This window comes from Pseudorca crassidens, chromosome 7 (assembly GCF_039906515.1).
Source record: "Pseudorca crassidens isolate mPseCra1 chromosome 7, mPseCra1.hap1, whole genome shotgun sequence".
Taxonomy (NCBI): Eukaryota; Metazoa; Chordata; class Mammalia; order Artiodactyla; family Delphinidae; genus Pseudorca; species Pseudorca crassidens.
In genome coordinates, this window is record NC_090302.1 from 46,932,865 (window position 1) to 46,950,218 (window position 17,354).

At 37.6% G+C, this 17,354-nt stretch overlaps 1 protein-coding gene across 5 annotated transcripts in view; it reads right to left on the reverse strand.

The window, feature by feature from the left end:
• Nucleotides 1-17,354, reverse strand: part of TMC1 (transmembrane channel like 1) — a 387,623-nt gene that overhangs the window by 148,348 nt on the left and 221,921 nt on the right. The window contains exons 5-6 of one of the 5 annotated variants that reach the window (XM_067744159.1): nt 12,967-13,035; nt 10,066-10,476 (exon numbers count right to left, since the gene is read on the reverse strand). The exons of 3 other annotated variants lie outside the window; for them this stretch is intronic. The gene's annotated coding sequence lies outside the window, so the exon portion shown is untranslated. The remainder of the gene's footprint in view (nt 1-10,065; nt 10,477-12,966; nt 13,036-17,354) is intronic. One more of the 5 variants, XM_067744157.1, reaches the window with a different exon arrangement.

Genomic DNA, 17,354 nt, shown 5'->3' on the forward strand with positions numbered 1-17,354 from the left:
CAGAAATAGACTCACAGACACAGAAATCAATCTTATGGCTATCAAAGGGGAAAGAGGGTGGGGGAGGGATAAAGTAGGGGTTTGGGATTAGCAGATACAAACTACTCTATATAAAATAAATAAACAACAAGGTCCTACTGTATAGCATAGGAAACTATATTCAATATCCTGTCATAAACCATAATGGAAAATAATATGAAAAAGAGTATGTAGATATATGTATAACTGAATTACTTTGCTATACACTAGAAACTAACACAACATTGTAAATCAACTGTACTTCAACTTTAAAAAATAACTTCAATCTGCATCTCACCATGTACAAAAATTAACTCAAAATAGACTGTAAACCAGTGTAAAATCTAAAATTGTAAAAATTTTAGAAGAAAACACAGAAGACTATGGGTTAGGCAGAGACATCTTTTTTTAGATATAATACCAAATGTTCAATCCATAAAAGAAAAAACTGATAAATTGGACTTTATTAAACTTCAGAATGTCTGCTCTTCAAAAGGTACTTTAAGACAATGAAAACATAATCGCAGACAAGGAGAAAATATTTGCAACTCATGCATCTGCAAAAGGACTCAAAATCAGAATATATAATAGAATATATATAACAACTCTCAAAAGTTAATAAGAGGGGATTCCCTGGTGGCGCAGTGGTTGAGAGTCCGCCTGCCAATGCAGGGGACACGGGTTCGTGCCCTGGCCTGGGAAGATCCCACACGCCGCGGAGTGGCTGGGCCCGTGAGCCATGGCCGCGGAGCCTGCACGTCCGGAGCCTGTGCTCCGCAACGGGAGAGGCCGCAGCAGTGAGAGGCCCGCATACCGCAAAAAAAAAAAAAAAAAAGTTAATAAGAAAACAAACAATTCAATAAAATACGTGCAAAAAATTTAAACAGACATTTCACCAAAGAAGACAATGATGGCAAGTAAGCACAGGAAAAGATACTCAACATCACTAGTAATTAGAGAAATGCAATTAAAACCACAGTAGATACCACTACAGATTTATTTAAATGGCTAATATTAAAAAGACTGGCTATACCAAGTATAGGAGAAAAGATGAAAAAGACTGGCTAATCCCAACTAGAACTCTCATACACTGCTGGTAGGAATGTAAAATGGTACATACTATACTTTGGAAAACAGTTTAACAACTTCTTGAGAAGTTAAACGTACATTTACCATATGACCTAGCTATTTCACTCTAAGATATTTATTTAACCAAAAGAAAGGAAAGCACATGTCCCTATAGAGATTTTTTACATGAATATTTATAGTAACCAAAACTGAAAACAATCCAAATCTCTATCAACAAGTTAATAGACACATTGTGATACAGCCATACAATGGAATGTTACTTGATAATACTAAGGAATGAACTATTTATACATACAACAACATACATGAATCTCAAAATAATCATGCTGAGTGAAAGAAGCTAGATAGAAAAAAGTACATGCTGTATTATTTAATTTACAAAATTTTCTAGAAAATACAGTGACAGTGATAGTTTCTATCTATCTAAGTTTTCAGGTTGTATACTTGAGTATGTACAGTTTATTGTATATCAATTTTATCTCAGTAAAATTATTAAAATAAAAGCTATGCATGGGCCAATAATAATAGTGTGTTATGAAACAAATACCAAGATTAATTTACTTTTGTACAATTGATACCCAAAAGGAGAGAGGGAAAGTAAGAAGGAAAGAGAAAAGGAAGAATAGAAGACGGGAAGAAGGGAGGGAAGGAAGGTAGGAAACATATCTTTGAAAATTAGGTAGAAACAACCCAAATACAACATGGATAAATCTCAAATGTTTATGCTAAGTGAAAGACGTCTGTCTCCAAAGGGTTCATACTGTAGGGTTCCATTTATATGACATTCTGGAAAAGGCAAAACTACAGAGACAAAAAAACATACCAGTGGTTCTCAGGAGCTGGAGGAATTGACTACAAAAAGGCACAAGGGAATTTTGGGGGATTCTATATCTTGCCTGTGGTGGTTGTTACACAAATGTAGGTGTTCGTCAAAACTCATAGAACTATGCACTTAAAAGAGTGAACTGATTACATATGAATTATATTCCAGTAAATCTGACTGAAAAGAAAAATTGGAAACTGACAACTCTTAAGTTAACTTTGGGCTGAAGTTATTTTTTTCTGCCTATATTGAGTCTTTTTAAAAATGAAATTAATTGACAACAGAAAAAGAACATTTCATATTATCTGCCCAACCCCTGGAGACATCTGAGTTTAAACCCCTGCTTTAAACCCATTTCAACTAACACCTTAATAGCATGATCTATTACCTAGCCATGAATAAATCTCTCTGTAGGAATAGAACAGGCAATGTGTGGGACGGTTAGAGATACAGGGAGACGGGGACTGCTGGGATCCTATAGTTAGTACGTAGATCATAAGAATCTGGAGGAGAGGAACTGCAACTTAGGACTGATGAATAGGAAATTACAGCTAAGTGTTTGATCTGAAGGCGACAAAAATATAGCCACAATTTGTGTGCTATTTTATCTATCTGATGAGGGTCTTAATCATCAAAATCTAAAAGCAGGAATATTAGAATCTAAAAATTAGTTTATTTTTATATTAAATAACAAGCATAGTGCCTCATACATAATGAGTGGTCCATAATTGTCAGTTGGAAGGAAAATGGAGACTGAAAGATGAAAGGGCTAACTGCATGGTACAATATCTATGCAGTTGCACGGGATCTCACGAATAGAAGGGCCCCATTCTTGACTTAACGTTCTGCTGTTGCCACCTTGAAATTCCTAATAAATTTTTAACATGAGGCTCTACATTTTCAATTTGCACTAAGCCTCATGAATTGTGCAGCCAGAACTAAATCCAGGAGATTCTGGAGCCATCACTGAACTTTCTCTAATAGAGGACAGTGAAGAAGACTGTCTTTGACATGGTACATCCATTTGACATTGTCATAAAGATGTAAGACACATAGTAAAGCACAATTTCAAGTTATAAGACCTACTGAGGTGTATAGACAAACCACAGAGGCAATACATAGATCAAACTGGAGGGTGGCAATCAGACTACATGTATATGACTACATAGCTATTTTTAAGTTGACAGATTGGATAACCCCTGAAGGAAAAAAAAAAAATCAAGAATGGAAGTAGTGCCTACAACCCCAAAATAAATCACAAGTAGCTGGTATGGGAAAGACTGCCACTCAAGTGTCACTGGTTTGTGCCACAACCACAAACATGATTATGACCACCCCAATTCTAGTCCATCTTGTCTGCCAAACGAAAAGATGGGCATGTCTAAGAAATTTATTTAAATTTTCATCCAAAACCAAATCCCAACTAAAAACAACTCTGACAGGAAGGGTGAGGTGAGGTAAAGGCTTGTGGTCTCAGTTTCTTAAATGTTGTCTGATTCTTCATCTACAAAACATAAGAGGAGATAGGCACTGGAATGAGTTTATTAATGTTAAATATACTTTCCCACATTTGGAAAGTGTCTTGTCATTCAGGCCAGTCACCCTCTCACTAGACCTGAATACAGTTAAGCCCAAATCAAGAGATGAGTGATGACTGTACTTGGGGCCTTCTCATCACGGTTACTTTTGTACTATACATCAGTGACCATGCGATTGATCATCCAAATCAGGACACTTTTGAGAGTGCTAAAATATTAAGCTGTAAAGGACACTGGGACAATGGACACAAACCATGGTTTTCCCAGGCCAGCTATGACATATAGTCACCCTAACTGTAATATTATCATGCATAATACAGGCATCCCATTAACCTTTAGTAGTACCAATACACATCATCAATAAAAATAACAATTACAAAGACATTGACATACATGTACCAAGTGCTTTTTCTGTGCTGGGCATTATGCTAAGCACTTAATTTTTTTTAATTATATTAATTTATATTATATTATTTTTAATGCATTTTATCAGAAATGCATTTTCTGATTGTATATGTAGGTGCATAATGCTTTTGCAAATTGGCCTATGGAATTGGTTCTTTGGTCTATTTTAAATTATTTTGATGCAAAATGCAATTAATTTGGTTGCTAGAGTTGGGGAAGGGGTGGATAGTGCCTAAAGAACTAAGAAAGATGAACAATGAAAAAAAATAGCTAGTTTAAAATGTAGATAATAGAAAATTAAATTACATTTGAGGGCAGCTTGAGTATGACATGTAATTTTAAAATAAATACAATCCTTGTTTAATTAAGAAAAGATAACTTTGGTGTTAAAATTCCTTTAATTTATTCCTCTACATATTAGATAAGACTGCTTATTTTAATAACAAATATTACAGTAAATTTCAAGCATATATTTTACATGAGTAAGTCTGCCAACGTACGTGGAGACCAGAGAAGAAGCTTATAAATTACTTCAAAGCTTTATACATACATCCAAAAACAACTTCTGCAGAGAAAATCCTTGGGAAAATGTCAAATATTTTTTATATATTAATGTGGCTTCTAAAAATATATATAGATACATAGGTAGAGTTATGCTATTGCTATCATTACCTAATAAAAAGTCTACAAAATTTATTTTCCCTTTCTCAAAGGATTTTTCTAAGGAATAATTAGGTTTCTAAGACTGTGAACATTTTGCAGTCAAAGTCAGTTGTTATAAAAATTCAAGGGATTAGAAGTAGTAGGCTAAGCTATATTTATTAATTGTGTGGACCACATTTAAAATTATGAATCCTACTTTCTTAAACTTATGGTTAGCATTCTTTAAAATATCTTCCTGTGCATTATGTAAATTCATATCCCAGAAATTGCAAACAAACCCACAAAACATTAGAATAAATTACATTAAAATATCACCAGCAGTTATTTCCCATGAATGAAATTCTTAACACATTGATATAACTCTATATTTCCTGACTATAAAAATAAATGCATACTTATGGCAAAAAATAACAATGAAGAAGAAAAGCATGAAGATGAAAGTAAAAATTACATGCTCAGAGGGATTATGAATTGCTTCTTAACTCCTTTATGTTCCTCAGTAATTTAATGATTTTTACAGAAAATGGGTATCAATTTTCCAATCCAGATGAACAATGATTGTGCAGTAAAGTGAAATAAAATGCAACTAATTCGTTAAGAGTAAAAACGAATGAGGAGGGGGCTTCCCTGGTGGCACAGTGGTTGAGAGTCCACCTGCCGATGCAGGGGACGCGGGTTCGTGCCCCGGTCCAGGAAGATCCCACATCCCGCGGAGTGGCTGGGCCCGTGAGCCATGGCCGCTGGGCCTGCGCGTCCGGAGCCTGTGCTCCGCAACGGGAGAGGCCATAGCAGTGAGAGGCCCGCGTACCGCAAAAAAAAAAAAAAAAAAAAAAAAGGAATGAGGAGATATGACTGTGTTTTCTATAAAGAAACCCTTGACCATTCTTAGAAAAATTGGGTTTTAGTCCCAAACCTGACATGTAGTAGCTCTGCCACCTTAAACAAGTGTCACTAGCCCCCTCTGTAAGATGAGACAGAAGGAGATTTTCTGTCAATTCATTCTCTCTGCTCATTTATTTCTGTCTGTGCCTTCATTCAGCCAATACTATTGAGAACCCACATATAACAGGGCCTGGAATAGTATAATGGCATAGTGAACAACACAGTTGGTATTTTTATTTAACTCTTTCCGGCTCCTTTGTGCAGATAGGTTAGAGATGGGGATGCAGTAAAGTGGGACAACAGACAGGAGACTGCTATAGTGCAGTGAGCATCGATGGGGGCCCTGGACTACAATGACAGCAGTGAACGCTGGGAGAGTCAGATGACTTCAAGACATATTTGGACTTAGAATAGTCAAGACTAGCTGGTGAATTTAAAGAATTGTAGGAAAAAGCAAGGAAAAGGAAGATTCAAAAATAACTCCCAGGCTTCCAGGCTTTAATTACTCATGAGATGAAAGCAGACATTATAGTGTACAAGGAATGATAGATTAGTGTACGAGAAAATAAGATCCTTTTAGATAGAAAATCAGAGTAATAGGATAGATAAATATTGGTCTTGTATAGGCAGGTGATGGGGTGTGGGGCTTAAGGCATATGTTTTAAATAGGAGACCAGGAAGGGACTGTCTGAGAAGCTGCATTTAAGTTGGGACCACAGTAAGTTCTCTAGAATGGGGGACATGATCATCATCTACACTACTTCAGGAGAAAACTCTGAAAATTATAGCAATTCAAAAAATTTCCCTCAGATTTCCCTTCAAAATTTACTAGATAGTCAAATGTTCTACCCCCGAGCTATACAGAATGAAGTAAGTGAGAAAGAGAAAAACAAATACCGTATGCTAACACATATATATGGAATCTAAAAAAAAAAAAAAAAAAAAATAGTGGTTCTGATGAACCTAGGAGCAGGACAGGAATAAAGACACAGACATAGAGAATGGACTTGAGGACACAGAGAGCGGGAAGGGTGAGCTGGGATAAAGTGAGAGAGTGGCATGGACTTATATACACTACCAAATGTAAAATAGCTAGCTATTGGGAAGCAGCCACATAGCACAGGGAGAATGGGGAGATCAGCTTGGTGCTTTGCGACCACCTAGAGGGATGGGATAAGGAGGGTGGGAGGGAGATGCAAGAGGAGGGGATATGGGGATATATGTATGAATATAGCTGATTCATTTTGTTATACAGCAGAAACTAACTGTAAAGCAATTATACTCCAATAAAGATGTTTTAAAAAATTACTAAGTAGTAATTTCTGTGCTAGACTATATTTTTAAAATATCAGGAATTCCTTATTAATGGAATACTCATTCTCTTATACTTTTCCAGTTGTGAAGATGTTTATGCAGAATCCCCTATATCCAAGAATGTGGCCTGAACAACTTAGAATAGAAGGGATTTTTCCACTGACTTTCTAGGATTCGTTAATAAAACTATATGTCAACATGTTTGTCAGGCAAATTTTCAAGATATATCTGATCCTATCAGATGCTAGGTAAGGCACAGTGGGATATTCATGAGGTTTTCTTGGTGATCTTGATTAGTCTTCTAATACTGTAATAATTTAGACCTCTATTCTGACACTAGAAGAATAATTCAGAATTGAATGTTTATGGCTAACCAGAGAGATTAACTTAAAAAATTAAACAGTTCAGAGGAATAAAGCGTTCTAATTATGAAACCGATAGGAGGTACTATATCCAAAGTACACTGAAGAGCTTGTAGAAGACCTGCCAACTGGGGACAGAGACAGGGCAGAACCATGGGTAGGATTTCTACTTCTTGAATTTTCAGGTCAAAGGATGTATTGACTAGGAAAATCTTGAGTAAGTGAAAATAGATCCAGCACTCAGAACAATAAGATCTCTATGCCAGACATGTCAATACTAGGCCATTAAAATAGGCTTGTGAAAAGAGAAAATAATAGGCAGTTTAATAATATGTCCCTGTGAAATCTCTGAACTTTAGAAAATAAACAAATTGGTCGTCATTGGTAAACAGCAAACATCTGAAATGCTCCAGACCTGAGGAACTCTGAACGCCACGGAGGGCTGCTGATGTTTTTGCTTGTCTCCCCCATATTTCTTCTCATTAGTTGATTGAATAAAAGAACATTCAATAGAAGTTCTAGACTTCTTTTTTTAGGGCAGAGTTTCTCAATATTGGCCCTATTGACATATTTGACAAAATAATTCTCTTTGTGGGGGGATCATCCTCTAAATCGTAGGATATTTAGCAACATCCCTGGCCTCTGCCCACTAGATGCCAATCGCAAGCCCCCAAGTTATGACAACCAAAACTCTCCAGACATTGACAAATGTCTGCAGGAGACAAAAAACATCCCTGGTTGAGAACCACTGCTCTAGGCTGACAGTTACTATATACCATAGATTCAAAGATCCACACGTTGCTGTATTCTTTATTATTGAAAGAATTAAAAGCACTGGAAAGATCTGGGACAGAAATGTACAAGGCACCAACCCCCAAACTGTGCCATTTTATTTATTCCATACCACATTGCTAACTATATACTGAAATCTTAGAAAATGAGCCTTTTGAATGACCTCATTTTTCATAATTATTCTTAGAAATTGTACAAGTCCAAACAAGTTAGATATGTTACTAATTGAAATGTACACAAATTTCTTTACCAAATGCACTTAGTAAGGCTCCTTTCAGCTGGCCCATCCTCACATCAGGGCAGGCCTTGCCTGCTATGGGTAGAAGCTTGGTCTTTATTCTGTTGCTTGGCAGAGACAGAAGGCAGACTAGACATCAAAGGAAGAATGGAAGATCACTTCAACCCTATTCTGGATCCCAGGTTCCCTTTTCTTACCTTTAACTCTGGCAGATTTCCCTGTATAATGAGAGTATCTTAGTCTGTTCAGGCCACTATAACAAAGTACCACAGACTGGGTGGCTTAAACAACAGAAATTTATTTCTCACAGTTCTGGAGGCTAAATTTATTTCTCATAGTTCGCTCGGGTGTCAACATGGTTGGGTTCTGATGAGAGCCCTCTCCTAGTTGCATACTGCAGTCTTCCCATTTTATTCTCACCTGGCAGAAAGAGGACTTGAGACCTCTCTGTAGTCTCTTTTATAAGGGCAGTAATCCCATTCATGAGGGTTCTACCCTGATGATCTAATCACCATCCAAAGGCCCTCCCACCCACCTCCTAATATCATCACATTATGAGGATTTCAGCATATGAATTTTCTGGGAATACAAACATTCAGTCCGTAACAGGGAGCTACCCTATTTAGTGAAGCTAAAAGGTCCAGCAGTCATAGAAGAGAGAAACTGTCTCTAAGGGGTGAATGTATATGTGCTAAAAACAACTGTGGTAGGGCACGCATTCAGCGAGGTGATGTGACTCTGCCTGGGTTTATATCAGATTTGCCTAAAGACACAATCCGCTTAATCTAGTTTCCCCTATCTGTGAACTCCAGATTGCCATCACCTCTGGCAACTCTATCTCATAGCTCCTCTCTATGCATGCTTTAAACTCTTATTCCCATTGCTAGCTGCCTGATTCTGATTTTCCCAAATCAAATTCAAAAGAGGAGAGAGAATTTGATTGACTTACCCCATCTTTTCAAATAATAATAATAACAATAACATGCAACAGGATTAGGTATCATGTACCAAACAGCATATGGTTTAACTCTAAATCCTTACTTCAAACAAATCAAATAGGAATAATCATTAAGCTCATTTTATGAAAGAAGAAAATGAAGATCAAAGTCAAGTGGCAAACCTTAGATTAGGACCTAGACAGTCTGACTCAGCTCCCATTCTTTTAATCACCTATAATTTGGTGGTCATGGGTCAGGTGCCCACCATGGTCCAATTTTGGCTGCACCCAAGTAGGACAAAGCATGTGGTCCCCACAGTAGGAACTGAGGGCAGTGCCACATCATTTAAAAGTGGCCTAAGGGCTTCCCTGGTGGCACAGTGGTTGAGAGTCTGCCTGCCGATGCAGGGGACACGGGTTCGTGTCCCGGTCCGGGAAGATCCCACATGCCGCGGAGCGGCTGGGCCCGTGAGCCATGGCCGCTGAGCCTGCGCGTCCGGAGCCTGTGCTCCGCAACGGGAGAGGCCACAACAGTTAGAGGCCCGCGTACTGTAAATAAATAAATAAATAAAAGTGGCCTAGGCATGTGGCAGGAAACTACCTTTGACCTAACACAACAGCCATACAAAAGGGCAACAAAGGCCACTTTAAACATGAAGTGAATAACTGGTTAGCAAAAATATATTTCCTGTACCATGAAAAGAGCAAAAACAGAAAAGGTAAGGCCAAGCTTCCCCTTTAAGCAACAAAATATATCAAGTTATTATGGATCCACAAATTTGTTGAGCAAATTGGATAAGGAAAAATTCTACACATCTTTTAAATGCTAACATTCTTGTTATTAAATTATGTTTTTGAATCATCTGTCAGTGATTAATGTACACTGTCAAGCCCATTTTATTTATATTTTATCTTATATTTTGCAGAAAAGTATATAGGGGTAGAGAACTTCTACTTCTAAAAGTACATCTTTCTACCACCTTTGTCAATGAAAGTGTGCTTACCTAATTTTGAATATCTACTTAAAAAAATTTTTTTTTGGCTGCATTGGGTCTTCGTTGCTGCACGTGCACTTTCTCTAGTTGCGGTGAGTGGGGGGCTACCCTTCATTGCGGTGCGTGGGCTTCTCATTGCTGGGCTTCTCATTGTGGTGGCTTCTCTTTTTGCAGAGCTTGGGCTCTAGGCACGCGGGCCTCAGCAGTTGTGGCTCGGGGGCTCCAAAGCGCAGGCTCAGTAGTTGTGGCGCACGGGCTTAGTTGCTCCGCGGCATATGGGATCCTCCTGGACCAGGGGTCGAACCCGTGTCCCCTGCACTGGCAGGTGGATTCTTACCCACTGTGCCACCAGGGTAGTCCCGAATATCCACATCTTAATCCAGCCTCTTGCAAAGCTTGCAGATATATCTCCAAGTTCTTCTGGAATTTAGAGTTACATAAGAAAGAGTTTAATTTTAGTTCCTTTATTGGAAAATTTTTTCTACTTCCTGAGCACTTATTTTTTAAATCCTAATAATTAATGTAGTTGTAAGAATGGACTTTGCAGTATTTCTTTGGGGGGGGGGTTGTTCTGAATGCTTTTTACTAGAATCTGTGAACCTTTTCAATCTACATACTTTGACTTCTTTCAACAGAGTCATTTTATTCCATTATATTTTTAATATTTATTCTGTTTATATTATCTTTGTTGGTTCCTTAGGAGTACTTAAAGTTCTTAGCTTTAGCTTAAACTCCATTCTTTGCCCTCTATATCCATGACCTTTTCCTTTTCCATCTTCTCGTCCTTTTATTCTATGTTCTGCAAAAATTTCTCAAGTTTGTTTTCCATGAGAGTATATGCATCATTGACTCTTTACTCCCTTGGCATGAATGTTTTATTGTTTTTGCATTACTTTAGTTCCTTGTCAGTCTTTACTATCTCTCCCATCTCTTTCAGTCTCACTTGGTATCTTCTCATCCGGCTTGTTCTTTCCTCATAGCTTTGTGCTATTTCATAATGGTCACGTTTTCTTACACCCTGCTCTTATTTTTATGGGCTTCATTAACATCTTTTGTGATTGTTCATCCTTGACAAGGAGACACTTGTTCAGATTCACTATTCTCAAAGAGGTAGAGTGTGTGGATGGCTGATGTTTTCAGAGCCACCTGCTCTCCCTAACAAATTACTTTCTGCTTTCCCTAACAACTTACTTTCTAAAGAGACAGGAGCTTTGAGAAAACGACTGTTCAGGAAGGTTGCATTTGATGTGAGACTAGCTATGGGGCATTGTAGCCTGGGAGATATAGTTCGCAAAATAAAATGTCATATTCTTTAATAGACCCTGTAGTACATAGCAATTTGTAGACTGTAGACTGTAATTTTTCATGAATTCCATCTTTCCAGAAAAACAGAAGGGCAAGTAGCTTAGGGAGAAAAGATCTCATTTGAGTTCAGCAGAGCTATTCCAAGAGAAAGTTTGCCAATACTGGGAATTTTTTAAAAGAATTATCCCCTTGCGGATAATTGCGGGCCAGGTCTATCTGAGAATAGTTTACCAGACAACAGGAAACAAAAAAATAAAACTGGACTCTACAAGCATCTTTTCCTATTCATTAACAAAATATTTAGTACTATTTCTGACAGTTAAACAATCATTAAAGAATATATGGAAAATGCATAAAAGAAAAAAAAAAAAGGAAAAAGAAAAAATTCCCCATAGTCCTATCACTAAAACCCAACTACCACCATTAACATTCTGTGGATTTATTTCCAGTTTCTTTTTTAATGTATACTTTTATTGGGTGTTAGGGGAGTGGAAGACAGGGGATACAAATGTGTGTGTGTGTGTGTATATACACAAAATGCATAGTTTTATATGGTGTAGGGGAGTGGGAGAAGGGATATATATGTGTGTGTATGTATATATATATATGTATATATACAATTTCAGTATCCTACTTTTTTAGCTAGAATTGTGTTAAATGCATTTTATATGCTATTCATAAACATAATTTTTAATGGTACCTTAAGTTGCATCAAAGTGATGCACTCTGGCGACTTAGGCTGATTCTAATGGTTCACCGTTAAAGAAACTTGCAATAAATATTTATAGCTCTCTTATTACAGAGTTCCAAAACTAGTGCCATTGATTCAAAGGGCATAAACATTTAAAATATCTTAATATATATTTAACTTTACAAAAGTGTTGGACCAGTTTATAGAACAATCAGCAAAATACAAATATGCCTAGCTCATCTTATACTTATCAATACTGGATATTTTTATTAGTTTCATCCTTTGGTTGGGTTAATATTTTTCTTTACTTTGATTACCAATAAGACTATTTTTCCCATATACTTGTGTGCTAATTGCATTTCCTCTTTGGGAAAATACTATGATAGTACAGTGTGTCTTCAAAAGATAGGAAGGAAAATATTTATCTTATCAAGACAATTTTGAAAGTTTATGGCCATACAGAAAGTAAAATCCTTGATTTCACCATTCTCAAAGGCTTTTTTTTTGGCCATGCAGCATGTGGGATCTTAGTTCCCCTACCAGGGATCAAACCTGTGCCCCCCTGCAGTGGAAACGCAAAGTCTTAGCCACTGGACCACCAGGGAAGTCCCTCTCAAAACCTTTTATTCTCATTTCCCATCACTCTGCCACCCATTACCACTATGTTCCAGGTAAACCAAACAATTTTCAGTTTTTCATATAAGCCATATGTTCTCCATCACTTTACTTTGCACGTGCTGTTCCATTTGAATGTCCTTTATCTTACCTCAGTCAAACACACCACACACACCACACATGCACACAGAGCCTGTGGTCTTTTCCAGGCTCTAGTAGTAGCTTGTTGTTATATTTCTCATAATGTCTAACATCCTGCACCATAATCATTAATATTCTTCCTAGACTTTCCCACTAACCTGTGGGTTCTGTGAAGGCAGGGACACCTCATCTTTGATCTCTAGATTCCACATCATTTATCATCATGTCTAGAAGAAAGCAGAAGTTCAGTAAATGGTTCTTTGAATATGAACAGTGTTGACTAATAAACACAGTTGCCTTCCTAGTGATAGAACTGAGTGTCATTACCAGTAATTGCATGACTTTAAGGGGCAGCATGTTTGAGTGGAAAGAATATAAACTTCAGAGTTGGCCGAACTTAGGTTCAAGCTCCCAGCTTTGCTATTCAGAGTCCTTGGAGTAATTACCTAATATTTTTGAGACAAAACTGGAACAAATGGTGATCCTAAAACATACCTTAATAGGATTCTTTGAATATAAATTAGGTAATGAGTATATGAAAGAATGTAGTATATAGTAGTTGCTCAATAAATAATAGACATTTTTCTAGTTACTGCTGTATGTTTCCAATATAGCTTCATTTCATGTATATTACCATTCCATGTATATTTCCATTATAATAAATATTAACAAATTCAAAGGATTTGATTCTTATGTATGTATTTTTCTTTAAATCATCAAGAGTAAGAGACAAGGTCAATTGTACTGTCCATATTCTTGTTGCACAGGCAAGAATATTCCTTTTAAATAAATCTTAGAAAAAAATTATATCAGGAAGAAATAGAAAATATAAACAGACCAATCACAAGCACTGAAACTGAGACTGTGATTAAAAATCTTCCAACAAACAAAAGCCTAGGAACAGATGGCTTCACAGACCAATTCTATCACATATTTAGAGGAGAGCTAAGACCTATCCTTCTCAAACGCTTCCAAAATATAGCAGAGGCAGGAACATTCCCAAACTCATTCTACGAGGCCACCATCACCTTGATACCAAAACCAGACCAAGATGTCATAAAGAAAGAAAACTACAGGCCAACATCACTGATGAACATAGATGCAAAAATCCTCAACAAAATATTAACAAAGAGAATCCAACAGCACATTAAAAGGATCATACACCATGATCAAGTGGGGTTTATCCCAGGAATGCAAGGATTCTTCAATATACGCAAATCAATCAATGTGATACACCATATTAACAAATTGAAGGAGAAAAACCGTATGATCATCTCAAGAGATGCAGAAAAAGCTTTTGACAAAATTCAACACCCATTTATGATAAAAACCCTCCAGAAAGTAGGCATAGAGGGAACTTACCTCAACATAATAAAGGCCATATATGACAAAACCACAGCCAACATCATTCTCAATGGTGAAAAACTGAAACCATGTCCACTAAGATCTGGAACAAGACAAAGTTGCCCACTCTCACCACTATTATTCAACATAGTTTTAGAAGTTTTAGCCACAACAATCAGAGACGAAAAAGAGATAAAAGGAATCCAAATCAGAAAAGAAGAAGTAAAACTGTCACTGTTTGCAGATGACATGACACTATACATAGAGAATCCAAAAGACTCTACCAGAAAAGTACTAGAGCTAATCAATGAATTTGGTAAAGTAGCAGCAATAGCCAGGACATGGAAGCAACCTAAGTGTCCATCGACAGATGAATGGATAAAGAAGAAGTGGCACATATATACAATGGAATATTACTCTGCCATAAAAAGAAACAAAATTGAGTTATTTGTAGTGAGGTGGATGGACCTAGATCCTGTCATACAGAGTGAAGTAAGTCAGAAAGAGAAAAGTAAATACTGTATGCTAACACATATATATGGAATCTTAAAAAAAATTGTTATGAAGAACCTAGGGGCAGGACAGGAATAAAGATGCAGATGTAGAGAATGGACTTGAGGACATGGGGAGGGGGAAGGCTAAGCTGGGACGAAGTGAGAGAGTGGCATGGATTTATATATACTACCAAGTGTAAAATAGATAGCTAGTGGGAAGCAGCCACATAGCAGAGGGAGATCAGCTCAGGGGGGATAGGGAAGGTGGGAGGGAGATGCAAAAGGGAGGAGATATGGGGATATAAGTATATGTATAGCTGATTCACTCTGTTCTAAAGCAGAAACTAACACACCATTGTAAAGCAATGATACTCCAATAAAGATGTTTTAAAATAAAAAGAATTAGCTATTACCACAGTTGAGAAAAGAAGGCCTGTATTTTCCAAAGGCAAGAAAATAAAGTACTCAATAAAATAACACATGATCTAATCATCTGCTGCTTAATTTTTTTTGTTGTTTGCTCCATTAATACTGCTGAAGGTATTTGGGGACCTGAAATTACTATAAATAAAAGTACTGCTATCCCTGATGGCAAAAGAAAAGAACTTTTGGAACATGCTCTACTTTTCACTGCCAAAATTATATTCACTTGGGCCACACTAAAGAAGTACGTGAAATCTTCCCAGTTGAAAATCAGATTTAAACCAGTGGTACGTTCAGCCCCAACGCGTGCATACATGCTCGCGTGCACACAAACACGCACACATACCAGAAATTCTCTGAAGCTCAGCTTCTGTTTATCACACAGCCAAGATTCGTACGTGCCTTCTGTGTGCCTTCTTTGAGGCTAAAAGGCATTTACATCCATCTGCCAACCAGATGAACCCAGGGAAAAAGTCACAAAGTCTACACAAATGAGGATGACACAAGTATTTGTGCAGAATAAATTTGCCAAGATTTTTTTCCCTCTACCCTTATCCCATACCCCATGCAAGCTGTTTTTAAGTCCCACATACTGCAGTTTCCCTTCTGCTGACAGCTCAAATCATCTCCTCCAGGACTTTGTGTTCTCAGGCCTCATTCCAGGCAATTCTCCATGATTAAATGTAGAATGTGTAGCCCCTAGTATGGTGCTAAGCACAACAAAACGTGCTCAATGCACGAGTGTTCGTTTCCAACTTTTCAAACCCCTCTGAGCACTCACAGAATTATCCTCCACACCTTTCCACACAGGGTAAAAGTTATTGCCCCAGGAAGGGCTTCTCAAATGCTGAGAACTGCTCACAAAATTTCCATTTTAGAGGCTTCTAATATCCTAAAATATGAAAAAATGCCAAAACCAGATTTTTAAAAATAATAGTACTTTTTAAACTTCTACACCTAACAAAAGAATGTTTTTAAATATAATATACTCAATGGTGATATTTACAAGGTAACTATAGAATCTATTAAAAAATGTTACAGGGGCTTCCCTGGGGGCACAGTGGTTGAGAGTCCGCCTGCCGATGCAGGGGACACGGGTTCGTGTCCTGGTCTGGGAAGATCCCACGTGCCGCGGAGTGGCTGGGCCCGTGAGCCATGGCCGCTGAGCCTGCGCGTCCGGAGCCTGTGCTCCGCAACGGGAGAGGCCACAACAGTAAGAGGCCTGTGTACTGCAAAAAAAAAAAAAAAAAAAGAAAAAAAATGTTACAGGCAGTATAGCACAGGAATGCAACAGGAGTCAAACATGCAAGCTATTCCTCACCTTCCAAGTCTGTTGATCATGTTTTGTTTACGTGTAAAGGCTCATTGGGAAGTGACATTTGAAATATAAATTTCAAGTCCTTTGAAACGTAAACTCTTCATTCAAAAACCCTTAACTCCCATCCTCATCATAGTGCTTACCTCCACGCATCTTTGGCAAGGAAACCACAAGCAAATAATGAAAGAGTTAGGGATAAGATTTGCCCTTTAAAAAGAAGGGGGAAAGAGAGACTTAGAGGAGCCAGATGAGGCCATTATGTCCAGATCTACTTACAGGTTGAATTGAAAAGAATTTCTTTCCACAACCCCCTTGCAACTCATTCCCTGTTGCCAAGGAGGCCTTGACCTCCCCCTTGGATAAGCAGAGCCCCACACCAGCCTCCCAAGAGAGTGAACTGTCATGGGAGCTCTGACAATCAGGCCAATGAATTAGCAGGCTATGACTAGAATAATTTTCCCTAGACTTTTCTGGTGAAAGTAAGCTATTCCTCCTGCAGAGATGCTTCAGGAGTTTATAACCTGTAAACTGAGATTGTTTTTCTGAAGTAATTACAAGGCACCAATGAACACTGAACACTGAGTACTATTTTAAATGATGAGCTATTTTACTTTCAAGAGAAATAAACAGTGAGAGATTTAAAGTGATTATAATGACAGACAAACACACAGAGTAATGCATTTATAACTGGAAACTGCAGGTTAAAGTATGACACTAAATATATAACAGGACATGATATACCCATGCTTTTGTGGAATTGTAAGGTTCATGACATGATGTGATTGTTTTATTGGGTTACTGAATTGTAGAAAAAATTATATACAGACGAATAGTATGCAGGAAGTCAGCATGATGCAGTAAAACAGCATAGGATTTGGTATCTTTCTGATCTTCTCCTCTCTCCTTATCTCTGCAATCTGGCTTCTGCCCCCATCACTGCCTAGCCCCTAGTTTCCCTGAAACTACT